This window comes from Pseudophryne corroboree, chromosome 3 (assembly GCF_028390025.1).
Source record: "Pseudophryne corroboree isolate aPseCor3 chromosome 3, aPseCor3.hap2, whole genome shotgun sequence".
Taxonomy (NCBI): Eukaryota; Metazoa; Chordata; class Amphibia; order Anura; family Myobatrachidae; genus Pseudophryne; species Pseudophryne corroboree.
Genome location: NC_086446.1, coordinates 199,958,361 through 199,975,031, shown reverse-complemented (window position 1 = coordinate 199,975,031; position 16,671 = coordinate 199,958,361). Strand labels below are relative to the sequence as shown.

Here is a 16,671-nt window from a genome sequence, read left to right as displayed (position 1 = left end):
CACTCCCAGTGGAGGTGAACTCGTTAGAAGATTCCAGATCACGTTGTCTCTGAGGACGTCGTCTAAAGAAAGGGCGTTTAAACTCACGTCTATTAGATGTATCAGACCATCTGTATACACTATGATTTTCATAGTCTTGATCTACTTTAGCCCTCTTTTGAGTTTTAAATTTAATCAAATCTCTCTTATAGATTTGAATCTGTCCATTCAATTTCTCATACCAGTTAACTGTGCTGTCAGCCTCCAGGATGGCTTTTTGGGCTGTTTCTAGTACAGCAATTTTTTCTTTTAGATTATTCATCTCTTTTGTGGACTGCTCAATAATGAGCAACATGAGATCCATCGAGCATTTGTTGAGTATTCCTACCCATTTTTTGCAAAAATTGGGATCGTTTCGCCCAATGGTAGGTGAATTCCGGACACGTAGTCCTCTGGGAATTTTTTTAGCTCGATAATACTCAGATAATGAAATACAGTGGTACAAATAATCAATTTCCTTCTTCTTAAGGCGCAGTAATTCATGGTAAGTATCTGCTGTAGAGGTGGACTCAATTTGATCCCGAAGGACCCCTGTATATAGGATATCTTCAGCCTCTGCCTCTGAGTAGCTATGTGATTCCCCAATCACATATTGATTAAATGAAAAACCACTTGGATCTTGCGTAATTGCTGATTCAGCCATGTCAGGGCCCTTAGTTTGGATAGAGCAGAATTATTAGGTAAACAATTAGGAACATCTCAATCAGGTCCCATTATCCCATGGGTAGGCCAATATAATGCCGCAAGTAAGGGAATTAATCAAATATCAAAAAATCTCTGGCATATTGTCCAAAGTGATCCAGAATTGAAATTAAATGATACTAAATTAATGTCATGCTACAAACGGGGAAAAAACCTTAGAGATATTCTGGTTCGTACAGACATAACACCCAGATCTGAAGCAAGGTATGGTCAAAAGAAGGGTTGTTTTCGATGCACCTGTACCACCTGCCAGTTTTTGATTGCAGGGGAGACTTTCCAGCATCCACATTCTGGTCGTACATTTTACATTAAACACCATTTTACTTGCTCTTCAAAATTTGTGGTGTACCAACTTGTGTGCCCCTGTGGGCTGTCATACGTTGGTAAGACCGAGCGTATGTTCAAGGAACGTATGGCAGCCCACAGGTCAGCAATTAAGGCTGCCATTAACAAGGGGGACAGTGAGCAACCAGTGGCCAGGCATTTCTGCCAGGCACGTCACCCCCTGGTGTCACTACGTTACAGAATGATCGACCAGGTGCAACCGCTACCTAGGGGAGGTGACCGGGGTAGGCGTTTATTGCAGCTTGAATCCCAATGGATTCATAGACTGGATACGGTACATCCGCGAGGGCTGAATGACCATATTGGTCTTAGTTGTTTTTTCTAGGATATACCAAAAAATTGGTTCCGAAATAAATGTTTTTTATGCTTTCAAAAATTTGTACCTCTTTAGCAGTACTATTAGTACATCTACCAATAAACTAACATAACTTGTAAATATTAAAACTAAAATTGGTAGGACCTAATTGGTTTTGTTAATCGTAAACATGATTTATTTACTGCCAGGATTATATTCTATTTTTTTCATTGCTTAGCATATTGTTATTTATGTGTTTATCATATGTTTATTATTGTCTTTGATTAGCAATCAAGGCTAGTCTAATCTAGTTTATGGATGGTACACTACAGTTCCTGTCTAGCTGTGGATTCTGTCTCAATAGATTGTACCGCGTTGCTATGGTGATGGGGAGCACGCTGATGACGTAGCTTAGAGGCTCGTCGTTGTTAGAGCGCCGGCCGGGGCGGGCGGGTGATCCGCCTTCCGGAAGACGCGAATCACTGGGGGATACATGACTTCTATAAAGGTATGTTTAAATCATTTGTGTATATGTTGACCTGACGAAAGGGCTAGAATAAAAGCCCTGAAACGTTGTCTTAACTTCATACTGGCTTAAGAGTGTTTTATTCAAGTCGCCTGGAGTGCCGTACCTTCTACCTCCTGCTGTTGCTGTCTCCTCGTTCGGGCACCCGGCGCTTAGAGAATCTAAGGGAGAGCCGGACCACACTCTGTATATATATATATATATATATATATATACATACCAAGTACAATGAGGCGGCACTGAGGAGACTTCTTAATAATTTTTTTAATGCAGTGTCTACGTTTCGGGGACGCAGCCCCTTCGCCCCGAAATGTAGACACTGCATTAAAACAACACTATTAAGAAGTCTCCTGAGTGCCGCATCATTGTACTGGGTATATGCCAGAGGATCGACTCTGAGAGGAGGGCACCGTGAGCAATAACATCTGTGCGGAGGGGACCGCGGGAGTGCCGGGTCAGTTTGGAGTGTATATATATATATATATATATAAACATATATATTGGTAGATGCTCAATTAGCTTAGTGATATCATTCAGGTGCTCGAAAGGGAGGGGTATTTCTAAGCAAGAAAAAAAGCCATTTGTTTCCCCCAGCACCCTGAATGATAACCGTATATAACACACACAACGCCGGCATTCAGTCCACCCCCTTGGGCTAGCTTGCTCTGGTGCCCTCCACTAGGGTATTACCCCCATATCCATGCGGCAAAAAAATGAGGCGGCACTTATGAAGGGGTTAAGTACCCCGAAACGTTGATTTGCTTTTGCAGTCTTTGTACTAAAGTCACTTTGCAGTTCAAAGCCTCTGAGTGCCGCCCCATTTTTTTGCCGTATATATATATATATATAATCGCACTGGTCACGCCCCCATACCAGTAGTCACACTCCCACCATGCTGGTCACACCTGTTGCAGCGGCAGGCACACAATAGGCCCTTCATAAATTTCAGCTCCAGGCCCATGAGGACCTTAATCTGGCACTGCTCAATCCTCCTGGCCTCCCAGAAGTCACAACATCCTCACTGCTGACCGCCTCGCCCCCTGCAGCCACACTAGCACCATGGCAGCCATGCCAACAGTGGCTGGACCCTGGGGCAGTGAGTGCCCATACCATGTCCCCCTGTGGTCACACAGCCGCACCAGCCACTGCACCGGCAGTGGCCAGACCCTGGACCCTGTGGGGGTGAGTACCCACCTCGTGACTCACTACAACCACAAAAGTCCCTGTCACTGAATTGCTTGGTTTGTTACACTGTGCATGTCCTTTTTAATAGCCAACATAAGGGTGCGAGGGAGGGATCAAAAACAATTCCATCTTGCACCACTTTTTATTTCTATACTGCTATGTGGCAATGTTTAATAGATTTGCTATAAACTACAGTATGTTTGTGCCACTGCTCTGTTGGTTAGTAACCAGCCAGCTCACTGCAGCCTTTAGCCTAAAACAGATTAAAACAATATTGTGAGCTGTGAGGTGGTCACAATTTACTGAAAATGAGTTATTGAGGTTAATAATACTGTAGGAAGAAAAACATGCCAAAATTCTGTGATTTAGTCTGTTTTTATTATTTTTTTTCTAAATAAATACAGATCCAAAACCAGAACCCACAAGGGCAGTTGGGGCAAAACCAATCCAGATCCAAAACCAAAACTCAAAACACAAGTTTTTGGCAAGCTCACTATTAAACATACTATGACACTGGTAGTGCAAAATATAAAATAAGCACATGGGCTTGTACACATGTGTTTTCTCAAAAGCTTTGCTTCTGAATAACTTTAACATTACCTAGAAAATGTAAAAGGGTTAACTCTAGGTTAAGTGCTATGGGATTCCTCTTTATTACAAAATACACCATGCCGTAATGAAGCTTTTAAAAACTTTTTTTTTAAGTTTCTTCTAAATCTCTGTTCAAGACAAAGTAAAATGTTTTATCTACATTTTAAACTAGTCTTTTTCAATGTCTATATGCACTATACTTTACTCAAAACTGATGATTATTTATTTGGAATTAGGACTAAATGTTAGTGTTTTAATGTCCACTATAGCTTGAATGATCTGTGCTTACTCCTGCTGCTGTAAGTGTAACTGACCATGAAGCACATTATTTGAAAATAAGAGATGGAATGATGAATAGATGAATGTTCATGAATACGGAAATACAGAGTCATCTATCACTCACTGTACATGCAGATCAACATACAGTATCTAATTACACAGACAGCAATACATCTCAACGTAGTCGCTGAGTAATGTATTTTAGACTCTAGCCTACAGACTATCAGCGATAGGATAAAATAACAGACTCATCTGCAGGCTCATTTTACATAGCCACTGAAAGAACTGCAGATATAATAGATAAGAGCCAAATACAAAAAGTAACAGCTATGTTTATATATTTCCTTAGTAACACATTGTTACAAGTGTAAATAGGCATATTGATTCAGTGCATACAGTGAATAATCGATGACAAACACAATGTTATGTTACAAATACTTTGCTTTCTCCAATGAGTCATTTTGTGCACAAAGTCTTTAAAAAAAATACATGGCTTATTTGCAGAATAACACAGAAGACTCTGTTCTGGCTACATAAATGATTTATACTAAGATGTCTTTGGTAAGTCATTTAATATACCCAGTGCTTGCCTTTATCCAGTTAAATAAGGTGATGTGATCAATGTATTTAAAATTATTGGAACATCTTCAAAATATAATTTTTACAGATTCAAGTCAAGATATGCATAATATATGATCAAATTATATTCAAACATTAAATTATGTATGAAATGTTTACACCAGATGTAATTTCAGCTTTCTGCTGTAACATTTTCGTTTGCAAAGAAATGGGAATATTCTCTGGCTCTCGAAGAATTTTCATCCAAGTGAAGGATAGGTTTTCTAGAAACTTCTGATGCAATCACTTATTTTTCCCATGAACTTCTTATGCTTGTACAATGAGCAATTCAAGTTTACAATTCTTTTCTTTACAAATTAAATATGCTAACATTATGTTCTTTATATAAATGTTCCTTACATACATAATAAATTTATAGTAGAATCATAGGGGGTCATTCCGACCCGATCGCTGGCTGCAGTTTATCGCAGCGCAGCTATTGGGTCAAATCTGCACATGCGCTGGTGCCGCAGTGTGCCGGTGCATGCTGGGCGGTTGAAGGCCATTGTATTGTAGCGATTGCCTCTGCCTGATTGATGGGCAGAGGCGGTCGTTGGGCGGGAGGGGGCTGGACGGCGGCGTTAAGCCAAAGTTTAGGGGGCGTGGTCCGGCCAATGCAGGCATGGCCGGACCATTGGGGGGGGGGGCGTGGTGGCTGCATGACATCACATGAAGCCGCTGCAACCCTGGCAGCAAGGAGGTTCTCCCGGCCAGTCACAGGAGTTGCGCTGGCCGGGAGTTACTCCTGAAATGCAAAAGCATCGCCACTATGCAATGCTTTTGCATTTATGCGAGGGGGGGGGGGGCACTGAGATGCGGGGCAGACTAGCCCTATGGAGGGTGGCCCCGCGCATGTCTGAGTTCCTGATCGTAGCTGTGCTAAATTTAACAAAGCTACGTCAACTCGGAATGACCCCCTTAGTCCACAACGTAAACATTTATTTCTATATCAAATTAAAGTTACAAGATTTAATTTTCAACCTAAAACTTGTTGCTGCTAATTAATATTTACATCTGCATTTCGAGTTGCTCCCAATTTTGAATCAGTCCCTTTGTATGTAAAATTGTACGTTTCTTATCTCTCTCTCTCTCTCTCTCTCTCTCTCTCTCTCTCTCTATATATATATATATATATATAATTAGTAAAATCATGAATAGCTGAAAGTACAGTAGGCATGCAGTCCCTAAGTTGCCAATCACTATGGCAACAGTCATAATGTTGACAGTTATATCATCATGGTTCGCATGTTGATATCTGGAAAATGTTGACATAGAATGTTGGCATAGTGAAAATGTTGATATTAGCATTAGGGTTAGACTTACCTGAAAAAAATGTTTTGTCAACATTCTGACCATGTTCACATTTCATCAGTGTTGACATGGTTATTATTGACATGTCAACATGTTTACTGTCAATATTAAGACCATGTCAACATTTTGACTGTCGACATATTATACCAAACACCTAAAATTCACACAAAACCACTTATATAGAGACCAGGGGTGAAGCTAGCCTCTCTGTCACCCAGGGTGAAGGCTCTATGTTAATAGTGACTGTCAAAATGAGAATTCATTATCCTGAGCTGGTTGTAATGCTACTTAAAGCATTTTTTTGTATTAAGAAGTATGAGCAACAATGCAAAATTACAAAGTATGCAAGTACAATAGAGTTACTGTATAACACACAGGCATCAAGAAACATTGCATGAGTCTGCAAAAATTAAACAGAACCATAGAAACTTCACTAAGGACAAAGCAATAAATACAGGCAAAGTACATAACGAAGAACAGTCTGGAGTAAGTACAGAAAAGCACATAGTGTCCAATACTAGGAGAAGGGTACCTAATACAATAAGTATTAGATACAATTTAGAACACTACTTGCAGTGCTTAACTACCAAACAACACATTATTAAGATATTAAGAAGGAAAACATCTAATAAACACCAAAAATAACAGGATAATTTACAGAGTGTGTCTGAGCTCCTAGCCAAAATAAGAGGTACAGAAATGTAAGCTATTTTGTCACAGATGGTAGGTATTAGCAAAAAATGAGAGGCTTTCAGGTAAAAGAATATTGGATATAGTCAAGGGGCATTGGCAAGCTTGCAGGAGAGGTAACAGCCAGGTACAGTACCTTTGGACTCAAACATAAAAAGATATGAGATTCTGTATCAGAGTCTAAATGTTTAATGTATATTTAAACATTTTTAATGAAAACTAGCTACACAATTTTCAATATCTGGTAATGTTGCATTCCAGTCAAAATATAAAATAAGAAGTAGCTTATACTTAACCTTGGATTCAACAGGTTGGGTCTGAAATGATGGCATTTGGGATGTAAGCAGTCAATATAGATGGGTCCACATATGCTCATCTATATTGTCATATTTATAAAGTATGTTGTCATAGTTTTAAAGTACAGTATGTTGCCAGTTGATGTTTGACTGAATGCACTATTGTGATTTTGTAGATTCTTTAATTAATGATTGTCCATCAACATGCAAAGTGACATTATGACCTTTTTGTAAAATTCTTGTTTGTGCATTCACCTCAATGCTGGTATGTTTCCATGAAAATTATTGGTTACCCTATTTGTATAACCATCTGTTATTCTACTAGTATATTTTCTCTACCACTCAGATATAACCCCTGATGAAAAGTTGGAAAGTCATCATTAACATCACTAATCTGCATCTATCTATGAAGTTATACTTCTTTAACCACTAGCCGGGCATGGTCGCATCAGATGAAACCACACCAGCAAGTGCATTATCTGACCTGGTCGCAGGTCAGGGAAGGGAAACTTCCCCCTGCTGCTGCTCCCAGAGGGACCTTTAGGTGTTTGACTTTGTACCATTGTACAGAGATGTTTTGGGTATATATCAGAGCAGACCCTCAGAAGTAAATTTGTGCCCAATCCTATGTAAAGCAAGTTCCTCCAACCATCTAAAACCTGATCATCTGAGTGACATCTACAGAGCACCTGTCGCTAACACACAGTGTGTGCACTCATTTTGTGCCACATCCTCATGAATGATGAATGTTGATAACCATAGGGAGCATACCATAAATGACTACTCCCTGTGTGAATGAGTGACAGCTATGCTATATATTTTATTTCCATCTAATAGAAAGGTAGTGGCCTTGTTTGTAGAGGTGCTAATAGAAAACACTGTAAACAGATGTTTATTTTGTTCTCAGGATTGTTGTTGGGAACAATGGGACCAAGATTTGCTGTTCTACATCAGAGAAAAGCAGCCTGTTACTTTTCAGATAAACTATAACTCCCAGGATCCATGCTGTTTGCCAGGACTGCTGGAAGTTGTTTGTCAACAATGGGTGAAGTGCCTCTGGTTCCCTAAGCTAGCTTTACACACAGTATGTATCATGTTGTAAATGTGTATGTTTTTGACCAATATACACAACTAATTTTGTATTAATTAATAAATCCATTCATTAATTAACTAACTAACTAGATCAGAATATGGATGTGGTGAAGGAAGGATTGATTATTAATTTAATTTAATTTGTTTGATTCTAAAAATGTAAAGTAATCAATGGGTCACTGGTGATGGTCTTTATTGCATAGACAACATTGTTTATTGGTTATTGCACTTATCCACGTTTTTCTAATCAGGCTTTTACTTTTTCTTTGATTTTACATGTGCTGACTTAAGTCATCTGTGCCCTTGGGCATCACATTTGCAGGTGACATTGAGAGACTTGCATTGTCAGGACTAGCGGCAGCAGCTTCAGCACTAGTCTGTAATTCATGATCTCTCAATTGTCCTCCATTTCTATCAACAAACGCAAAGTGGGATATATCACACACCACAATTTGTACCAAAAATGTACTACCTACAGTAACACACAATATGTAATGTGAATGAGTAACAAATAAATTAATAATGCACTGTGGTTCACTTTCACCTACAGTGTTTTGTTTATAAGGTTCTACAGTATTTTTTATTAACACTGGGGCAGAGCCCTTAGACAGAGGGACAGAGCACCCTGGGACGGACGGAGCATGCCTGGATGGATGGACAAAGCTGGCCATTTTCAGACACACCAGCCCCTGAATGTACTGTATACTGGGGTACAGCACAAAAAAAAGAATGTATATATATTTTTATTTTTTTAAATACTAGGGACATAGCACCCCAGGAGAGATGGAGCACTGATGGATGGACAGGCACATCTGCCCCTTGTCATATATACCATCCCCTGGACAGTACAGTATACTAGGGTACATCACAAAAAAAAAAGAATGAAAATTTGTTTTTGTTTTATTTTTTAAACACTATGGACAGAGCACCCTGTGATAGATGGAGCACCCCTGGATGGATGGACACAGCTGTCCCTTGTCAGTTACAGCAAATGACAAACAGAGCAACCCTGGACTGATACTGATAGGACACAGCTGACCCTTGAGTTGTCAGACACACCAGCCCCTGGATATACAGTATACTGGGTTTTTAATTAACACTGGGGAGGAGCCCCTGGATGTATGGACATATCACCCCTAGGTGGACAGAGCACCCCTGGAGAACACAGCAGCCCTTTGTTAAGTACAGCATAGGGCAGACAGAGCACACTTGTACTGATATGATGCAGTTGCCCCATGAGTTGTCAGACACACAAGTCCCTGGATGTACAGTGTACTGGGTTTTTAATTAACACTGAGGCAGAACCCCTGGGTGTATGGGTAGATAACCCCTAGGTGGACATCACACCCATGGAAAACACAGCAGACCCTTCTCAGATACAATAGACAACAGACAGAGCACCCCTGGTCTGATACACCTGCCCCACAGCAGACACTAGCCCTACACATACACCGCAAACCACACAACCTAGCACTGAGACGGACATGTCCGTTCAGTACACTCTCCATAGCTGGAGTAAAACGCCAATCATCAGGACCTTTATAGAGTTAAAAACACAACAAGAATCCGACAGCGGGATGATGACATTTTGCCTCATTTTTGGATCTGAGAGTGGTGGGAATCCTGAGCCGGACTTGGATTCGGTCTCGGATCCCAAAGTTTGGGTGGGCCTGGTTCACTGAGAACTAGACCCACTCATCTCTCATTCCACACTGCCTCTTTGGAACCTGTGTTAAGTCCTGGTGGCATCCAAGTACCGGGTAAACTTACTTCACCTTGAAACAACTGCTGTTATAGATGAAGCCCATTATAGGTAGTTCAAGAATATTATGGTGCTGGATAAAGAAATAAATTCATATTTAAGGTCATTTACCCTGTAGCCCACAAAAGATACAAAAGTGACAATAACATCTAATGTGGCAGGACTACAGATGGACAATTAGAACTTAATGAAATCCTATGTTCAGCAAAAAGCGCTAAATGTACAGTATAGCAACATGGCCAACTTTAAAACCTTGAAGTAAGTGAGATACAGTAGATGAATGGCCACTATGAGCAGCTATAGAACAAGCACAAAATATAAGGGACATAGGGGGTCATTCCGAGTTGATCGCACGTAGCAACTTTTTACTGCTTGAGCGATCAACTAGACGCCGCCTATGGGGGGGTGTATTTTAGCATAGCAGGGCTGCGATCGCTTGTGCAGCCCTGCTATGCTAAACAAGTTTTGTGCAGAACAAGACTAGCCCTGCAGTTACTTACTTTGTGCGGTGGATCCAGCGATGAATGACCCAGAATTGATGACAGACAACCGCCCTCCAAATGCCTGGACATGCCTGCATTTGGATCTCCACGCCCGGAAAACGGTGAGTATCTGCCCCGGAACGCCTCCCCGCTGTCAATCTTCCTGCGATCGCGCTATTGATCACTTTCTTCTTTATTCTGGTCGTTGCCCGGCAACGGCTGTCGCTGGGCAATGATGAGTGTGCCCATTGCGGACGCCGGGCATGCGCACTTCCAACCAGTTCGCACAGCAGCGATGAACCGCAGCGTGCAAACAGGTCATAATGACCCTGAAAGAGGGCAACCTTTATGCATGCTCTGATGCAATAAAACATAAGGGAGAGAAGGGGCCATATAAAGCAGCTTAGCAATTTAGGTCTACAAAAGTATTATGAAACTGTAATTAAAGCAGAATCTTCACCAAAATCCCCACACTCTGGTTTTGGAGGTGCTAAGAACAAAGGCCACAGCAACCCCACATAACATATTCAAATTCACCACCTCCTCCACCACCAAATAAATGTATCTCATGTAAAAAAAGTTAATGTTCAAACATACCAAACTTTTTTCCCTTTACCTGAAGTAAAACCTCCATCATTATAGGAGTTATTAATTCATACTACAATATACAGTAATGAGTGCAGCAGCAGCAGCAGCAAAAACACAAAAAATTATAAAGGATAAAAAAAGATGGCACCATGAAAATGAATACAAAACAAACAACAGAGATAAAACAATAATAATGTGTAGATGAGTGATGTCCCAAGGAAATCAATAATCCCCAATAAAAATATACTGTATAACATTTTTTGCAAAGTAAGAACATATAATAGCACATAATTAAGCAGAGCAGGTTTAAACAAATATTAGAAGCAGTACAGTCCCAAATATAATGTGGGTAAAGTGACACCTATATCTGTTTTCTAAGTAATTAAAATTATTTTCAAATTTGATACTGAGAATTTTGAAGTTGTTTTAAATTTGTGACTTCATGAAAATGAGCCCCCGTGGTCTATCTGTTCCATCTCAAACACACTTTGGGTAAAAAACTGGTGTTGGTCCTACAAGTTTTTAATAGACTGTGAGAAGAAACTGGTTTGGGCTTGTAGGGTAGGACCCATAGTGTCTTTGATATCCTGTACACCCACTGAGTAGGTGACACAGGAATCAGTAGGAGTGAGGGGATATACTGTACTGGAGCAAAGTCAGTGTCAGCATCTCCAACCCGATCCTGCTGCAGTGGCCATATTGGCATCTGGACACTGTTTATTAGAACAAGTCCACTGTATTTGCTGGCATCTATGGGGAAAATAATTTCTATGTGTGTTAATGGCAATCTTCCCCACTCCAAAAAAAAGCATGTGCTTGGGAACTGTATGAGTGCTAGGAATTTGATTATGTTGATGTGTCAGCAGCAGAGCTCAGGGAGCCAGCGACCTAGCACAGAGCCATCAGAACCAGAAGTCTACTTACAGCATTTTAAACATTTGGCATTACAAGTCTAAGGGGTACATTTACTAAGCAGTGATAAGAGCAGAGAAGTGAGCCAGTGGAGAAGTGTCCATGGCAACTAATCAGCACTGAAGTAACATCTATAATTTGCATACTATAAAATGATACAGAGCTGCTGATTGGTTGATGGGGAAATTTCTCCAGTGGCTCACTTCTCCGCTCTTACCACTGCTTAGTAAATGTACCCCTAAAAGTGCTACAGTACTTTATGAGTATGTTTAACGTTACACATCACTGGACATTAACATACACTTTTTGCCTATCATTTTCCTTATCCTTTTTATACAGGTTATTTACACTAAATTGAATTTAACATCAGAAAATAGAGTATTTACAGACAGTATAATAAATATGTATATAACCAATTATATAACTTTAGTGTTTTATATACTGTACCTACCACTGTGTGTTTTAATATTGTGATCTAACAACATATAAATTGGTGGCAAGTCTGGTGAGCACTCACACTCCACAGCAGTGACAAGTACTGTAATTTATAGCATTTAGGGGGTCATTCCGAGTTGTTCGCTCGCAAGCTGCTTTTAGCAGCTTTGCACACGCTAAGCCGCCGCCTACTGGGAGTGAATCTTAGCTTATCAAAATTGCGAACGAAAGATTAGCAGAATTGCGAATAGACACTTATTAGCAGTTTCTGAGTAGCTCCAGACTTACTCGGCATCTGCGATCAGTTCAGTGCTTGTCTTCCTGGTTTGACGTCACAAACACACCCAGCGTTCGCCCAGACACTCCTCCGTTTCTCCAGCCACTCCCGCGTTTTTCCCAGAAACGGTAGCGTTTTTTCACACACTCCCATAAAACGGCCTGTTTCCGCCCAGAAACACCCACTTCCTGTCAATCACATTACGATCACCAGAACGAAGAAAAAACCTCGTAATGCCATGAGTAAAATTCCTAACTGCATAGCAAATTTACTTGGCGCAGTCGCACTGCGGAAATTGCGCATGCGCATTAGCGACTAATCGCTCCGTTGCGAGAAAACAATAACGAGCGAACAACTCGGAATGACCCCCATAATCAATAACACTTTTTAGTACCCTTAATATAACACACTTAGTACACACACAAAAGTCTCAAGAGTATGAGTGAGTGAAGTTGGCTTCAAATTAGCCCAGGTACACACTATACTATTATCTGGTAGATAATCTGCCAGATTTAGCTGGTTGTAATGAAACTTTGGTAATGGATGAGAGCAAATGGCAATCGACCATTTGCTCCCAAAAACTGAAAAATGGATAAAAACAGTCATTCATCCATGGTTGGTTAAATTTGTGTTTAACCAGTTCGTAGGAACGACAGGTTTTGTTAGTTTTCCAGTGATTGAGAGCAAATGGTCGATTGTCATTTGCTTTCATCCATTACCAGGTTTTCATTCCAACCAGCCAGATCTGGCAGATTATCTGCCAGATAATTGTATAGTGTGTACCTAGCTTTACACTATACTCAAATTTAAGCAATTCACCTGTGCTATAACAGTATGTGGTGTTACGAGTGCAGAGAGGAATGCCTTTCTTAAGAGGAGGAGGGGTGCATACAGAGACCAGGGTGTGCCTATATTGTGTGTGTAATTGCAGCTCTTTTTGCATCTGAAAACACTGTAGCATAGCATTTTGTATGCAAATACAGCCGCAGCCACACACAGAATATAGGCATGTTGCATACCATTTTAATCATTTAATCATACCATTTAATCATGCATCCTATAACATTATTTTGCATCTAAAATGCATTTTCACAGAAAAAAAATGACAAAAATATATGCTCAGCGCTAGAGTCACACGGCACTCACGCGTAATGGGCAATGCGACTTGTAGTGGATTGAGATAAGATGTACAGATAGAGCCACACTTATCTTGGCTTCTCTGCTAGGCACACCATGGTTTATTATCAGAAGCCTTTGATCTATTGTTCTCAGCTGCAAAACAATACAGAGAGAACAATACATCAGGGGATTACGTCATTACAGCAGGGTATTAACTCTGACTGCCATGGCTCAATTAATCCTATTAAAGGCCAAGATAAAGATGGCTCCATCTATAGGAGGACACATCTGTATATTGTGTATATCTTTATCTAGTTAGATAAATATTTGCATTTCATTTATACACACATATACAGTATATCCTAGCCATCCTCTCACCTCTGCTAGAAACAAAGTCTCATGAGACGATGCTGTGTCATCTCACGAGAAATTACTAATAATCTTGTGGCAGCCACTGTGTGACTTTCTTTTCAGTGAACAGCAAAACCGCCGAGCCAAGTAGGATGGTCAGGTAGCTCCTGCCTATGCATGCTGGACTACTGGCTGTGACAGCCGCCCTAGTGATGCACAAATGTACCAGCATGGGGGGCAGGTGGCTCTCCTGGCCCAGCCCAACATTGAACAGCCTCATTGGTAATGCAGAACATCCAGTGGCATGACGCAATAAATTACAGGTGTAAACAGTGGATTGGGTGTACACACTATATGATGATCATGCAGATTGGTCAAAATTACCAAGATTGCATGAGATATTGTACAGTGTGTTTCCAGATTTAGAATTGTTTATTGATCAAGTAATTATAGAATTTAAGACGTACATCAAAAATGTAAATTCCAACTGACTCCATTCTTACAGTGACCACCATTTAAAATGGATTATCAATATCCCAGGAAAATACTTTCATAGATTGAGAAGAAGTTTTGCAAATACTACAACCTTGGAAGCTTAAAATCGCAGCATTAAAACATCGCTTTATCGATATACAATATAAACAAAGTGGTCTATAGAAAAGTTTTGGACAAAGGAACATGAATAGAGAGGATCTTATAAAATATAATGAATCAAAGTAAAAAGTATCCCAGAAACAACTTTCATTACCAAATAAAACAGATACACTAAGGGATTAGAGACAAGTTTGAAAGAAAATAAAAACTTATTGAAACTAGATCAAGATTTCAAATATATCATACCATTCCAGCAATACCTGTTGCAGTCACATATACTGTAGAAAGCTGAAACTTTAAAGAAATTTTATTAAATATATTTGTATATATATATATATATATATATATATATATATAAAAATATTTTAAACATATCACAACTCATACAGTCTGCTACAAGACAGATAGCTAAAATAAAAAGAGGGACGGGACAGCACAAAGGAGTAATTTGGAGAATTAGTAAAAGTATGTATTATATAGCATTCCCTTTCCCCGGCATTCCAGGAATTAAACCATGGGCTATCCAATGGCATGAAGTTTAATATTGCATACCTCTAAGATGGACATACAGTACATTTGAACATATAAATTATGCTGTACTACATGGAATTTATATTGTGGTTTTTATACTGTACATATTCCAGTATATTAAATTCACTGCATGAAAAACAAAAAATATTACAACTTCACTTACACCATATAATAGTCCTTTTTGTCATTCACTTCTTTGTGTTGTTCTTCTCTTTATTTTAGCTTTATTTGCAGCATACTGTATGAGAGATATTATGTTTAAATACACACACACATATATATATATATATATATATATATATATATATATATATATATATATATATATATATAGCACTCCAAATAGCTGATCAATTAAAGGCACTCATGTGGTACAAAAGAGAAACAAGCTGGTCTGTTGGAAATCGACATTTCGGAGCTGACGCCCCTTTATCAAGACATACCAATATAACATGAACAGTCACCTTACCCACATTAAATATCCCACCGAATGGTGCTGGTCTCCCACAGTCCCACAGCGCATCTCTCAGCTGGAAGCACTGTCTCATGATGCACTTCCTGGTCACGGCTCTCTCTGGTTGACACAGCAACCCAGCAGCTTGCGTTCCACCAGCGGAGGCGCATGATGATGTCTCCATAGCTAGAGCACCGCTGGGGAAGGAGAGAACAAGAAACACAAATGCAATCACAAATACAATCACCAGACATATACTAAAATATATATAAATCTAAAAGATACGCCAAGCACTGATAGGTGCATGAATGTCATCATGACAGTGTGTTATGTAAGTACAAAAATCTACTCAGGCATAAGAATGTACATTGTGTCGATAAAGATTACTGTATACAACCACTTACATAAAGAGTTGAAAATGCATTTAAAGGTAAAGGACAAAAGCACCTATTGGATGTACTCCCAAAACGGGTGGACACCTGCCCACTAGTAGATGGCACTCTTACATGATACTATTCCAGTTGATATTATCATTGAGACCAAAAGGAAACATGGTGTTAAGCCGAAAAATCCATCTCAACTCCGCCAACAGCATCGCTTTCTGACGATCACCACCTCTCAATGATATGGGAATATGATCGATCATGAAATACCGCAACATAGACTAGATATGTCCCTTCTCTCTAAAATGGCGTGCCACTGGCTGGTCAAGGTTTCTCCCATATAAATGAATAGCTGACCGGTGCAACGCCATCTGATCCCTAAAAGGCGTAGAGGTCTGGGCTTTATAATACAGGCCACAAGGGCAACATATGATGTATACTACAAAATCAGATTTACATGTCAATACATGACAAATATCGTACAATTTCTCTAAATGAGAATGCTTGAATTTCTTACATGATGTCATATCTTTGCATGTGGTACAGTTAAAACAACTATAACATCCCGGGGATTTAAAGTATATATTGAGACCAACTGTTTTGCATAAACCAGAGATGTCAGACTTGACCAACCTATCTCTGAGATTGTGGCCCCTCCTAAATGTGGCCACAGGTATGGTATTACTGAAACAGGGAAGATCTTTATCTGTCTTAATAATAGGCCACAAGGCCTGAGTAGCATGTTTAACGATTGGACTGGCTACCGTATAGGTGTTCATCCAAGGGATGATATTTTCTTTGTGCCATATAGTCA

General features: G+C 39.8%; 1 long non-coding RNA gene across 2 annotated transcripts in view; it reads right to left on the bottom strand.

Moving 5' to 3' along the window:
• Positions 1-16,671, bottom strand: part of LOC135057593 (uncharacterized) — a 176,519-nt gene that overhangs the window by 62,789 nt on the left and 97,059 nt on the right. Inside the window, exon 3 of one of the 2 annotated variants that reach the window (XR_010244226.1) lies at positions 15,496-15,671. The exons of the other annotated variant lie outside the window; for it this stretch is intronic. This is a non-coding gene — a long non-coding RNA (uncharacterized LOC135057593). Of the gene's footprint in view, positions 1-15,495; positions 15,672-16,671 lie in introns of those variants that run through there. 2 annotated transcript variants of the gene reach the window in all.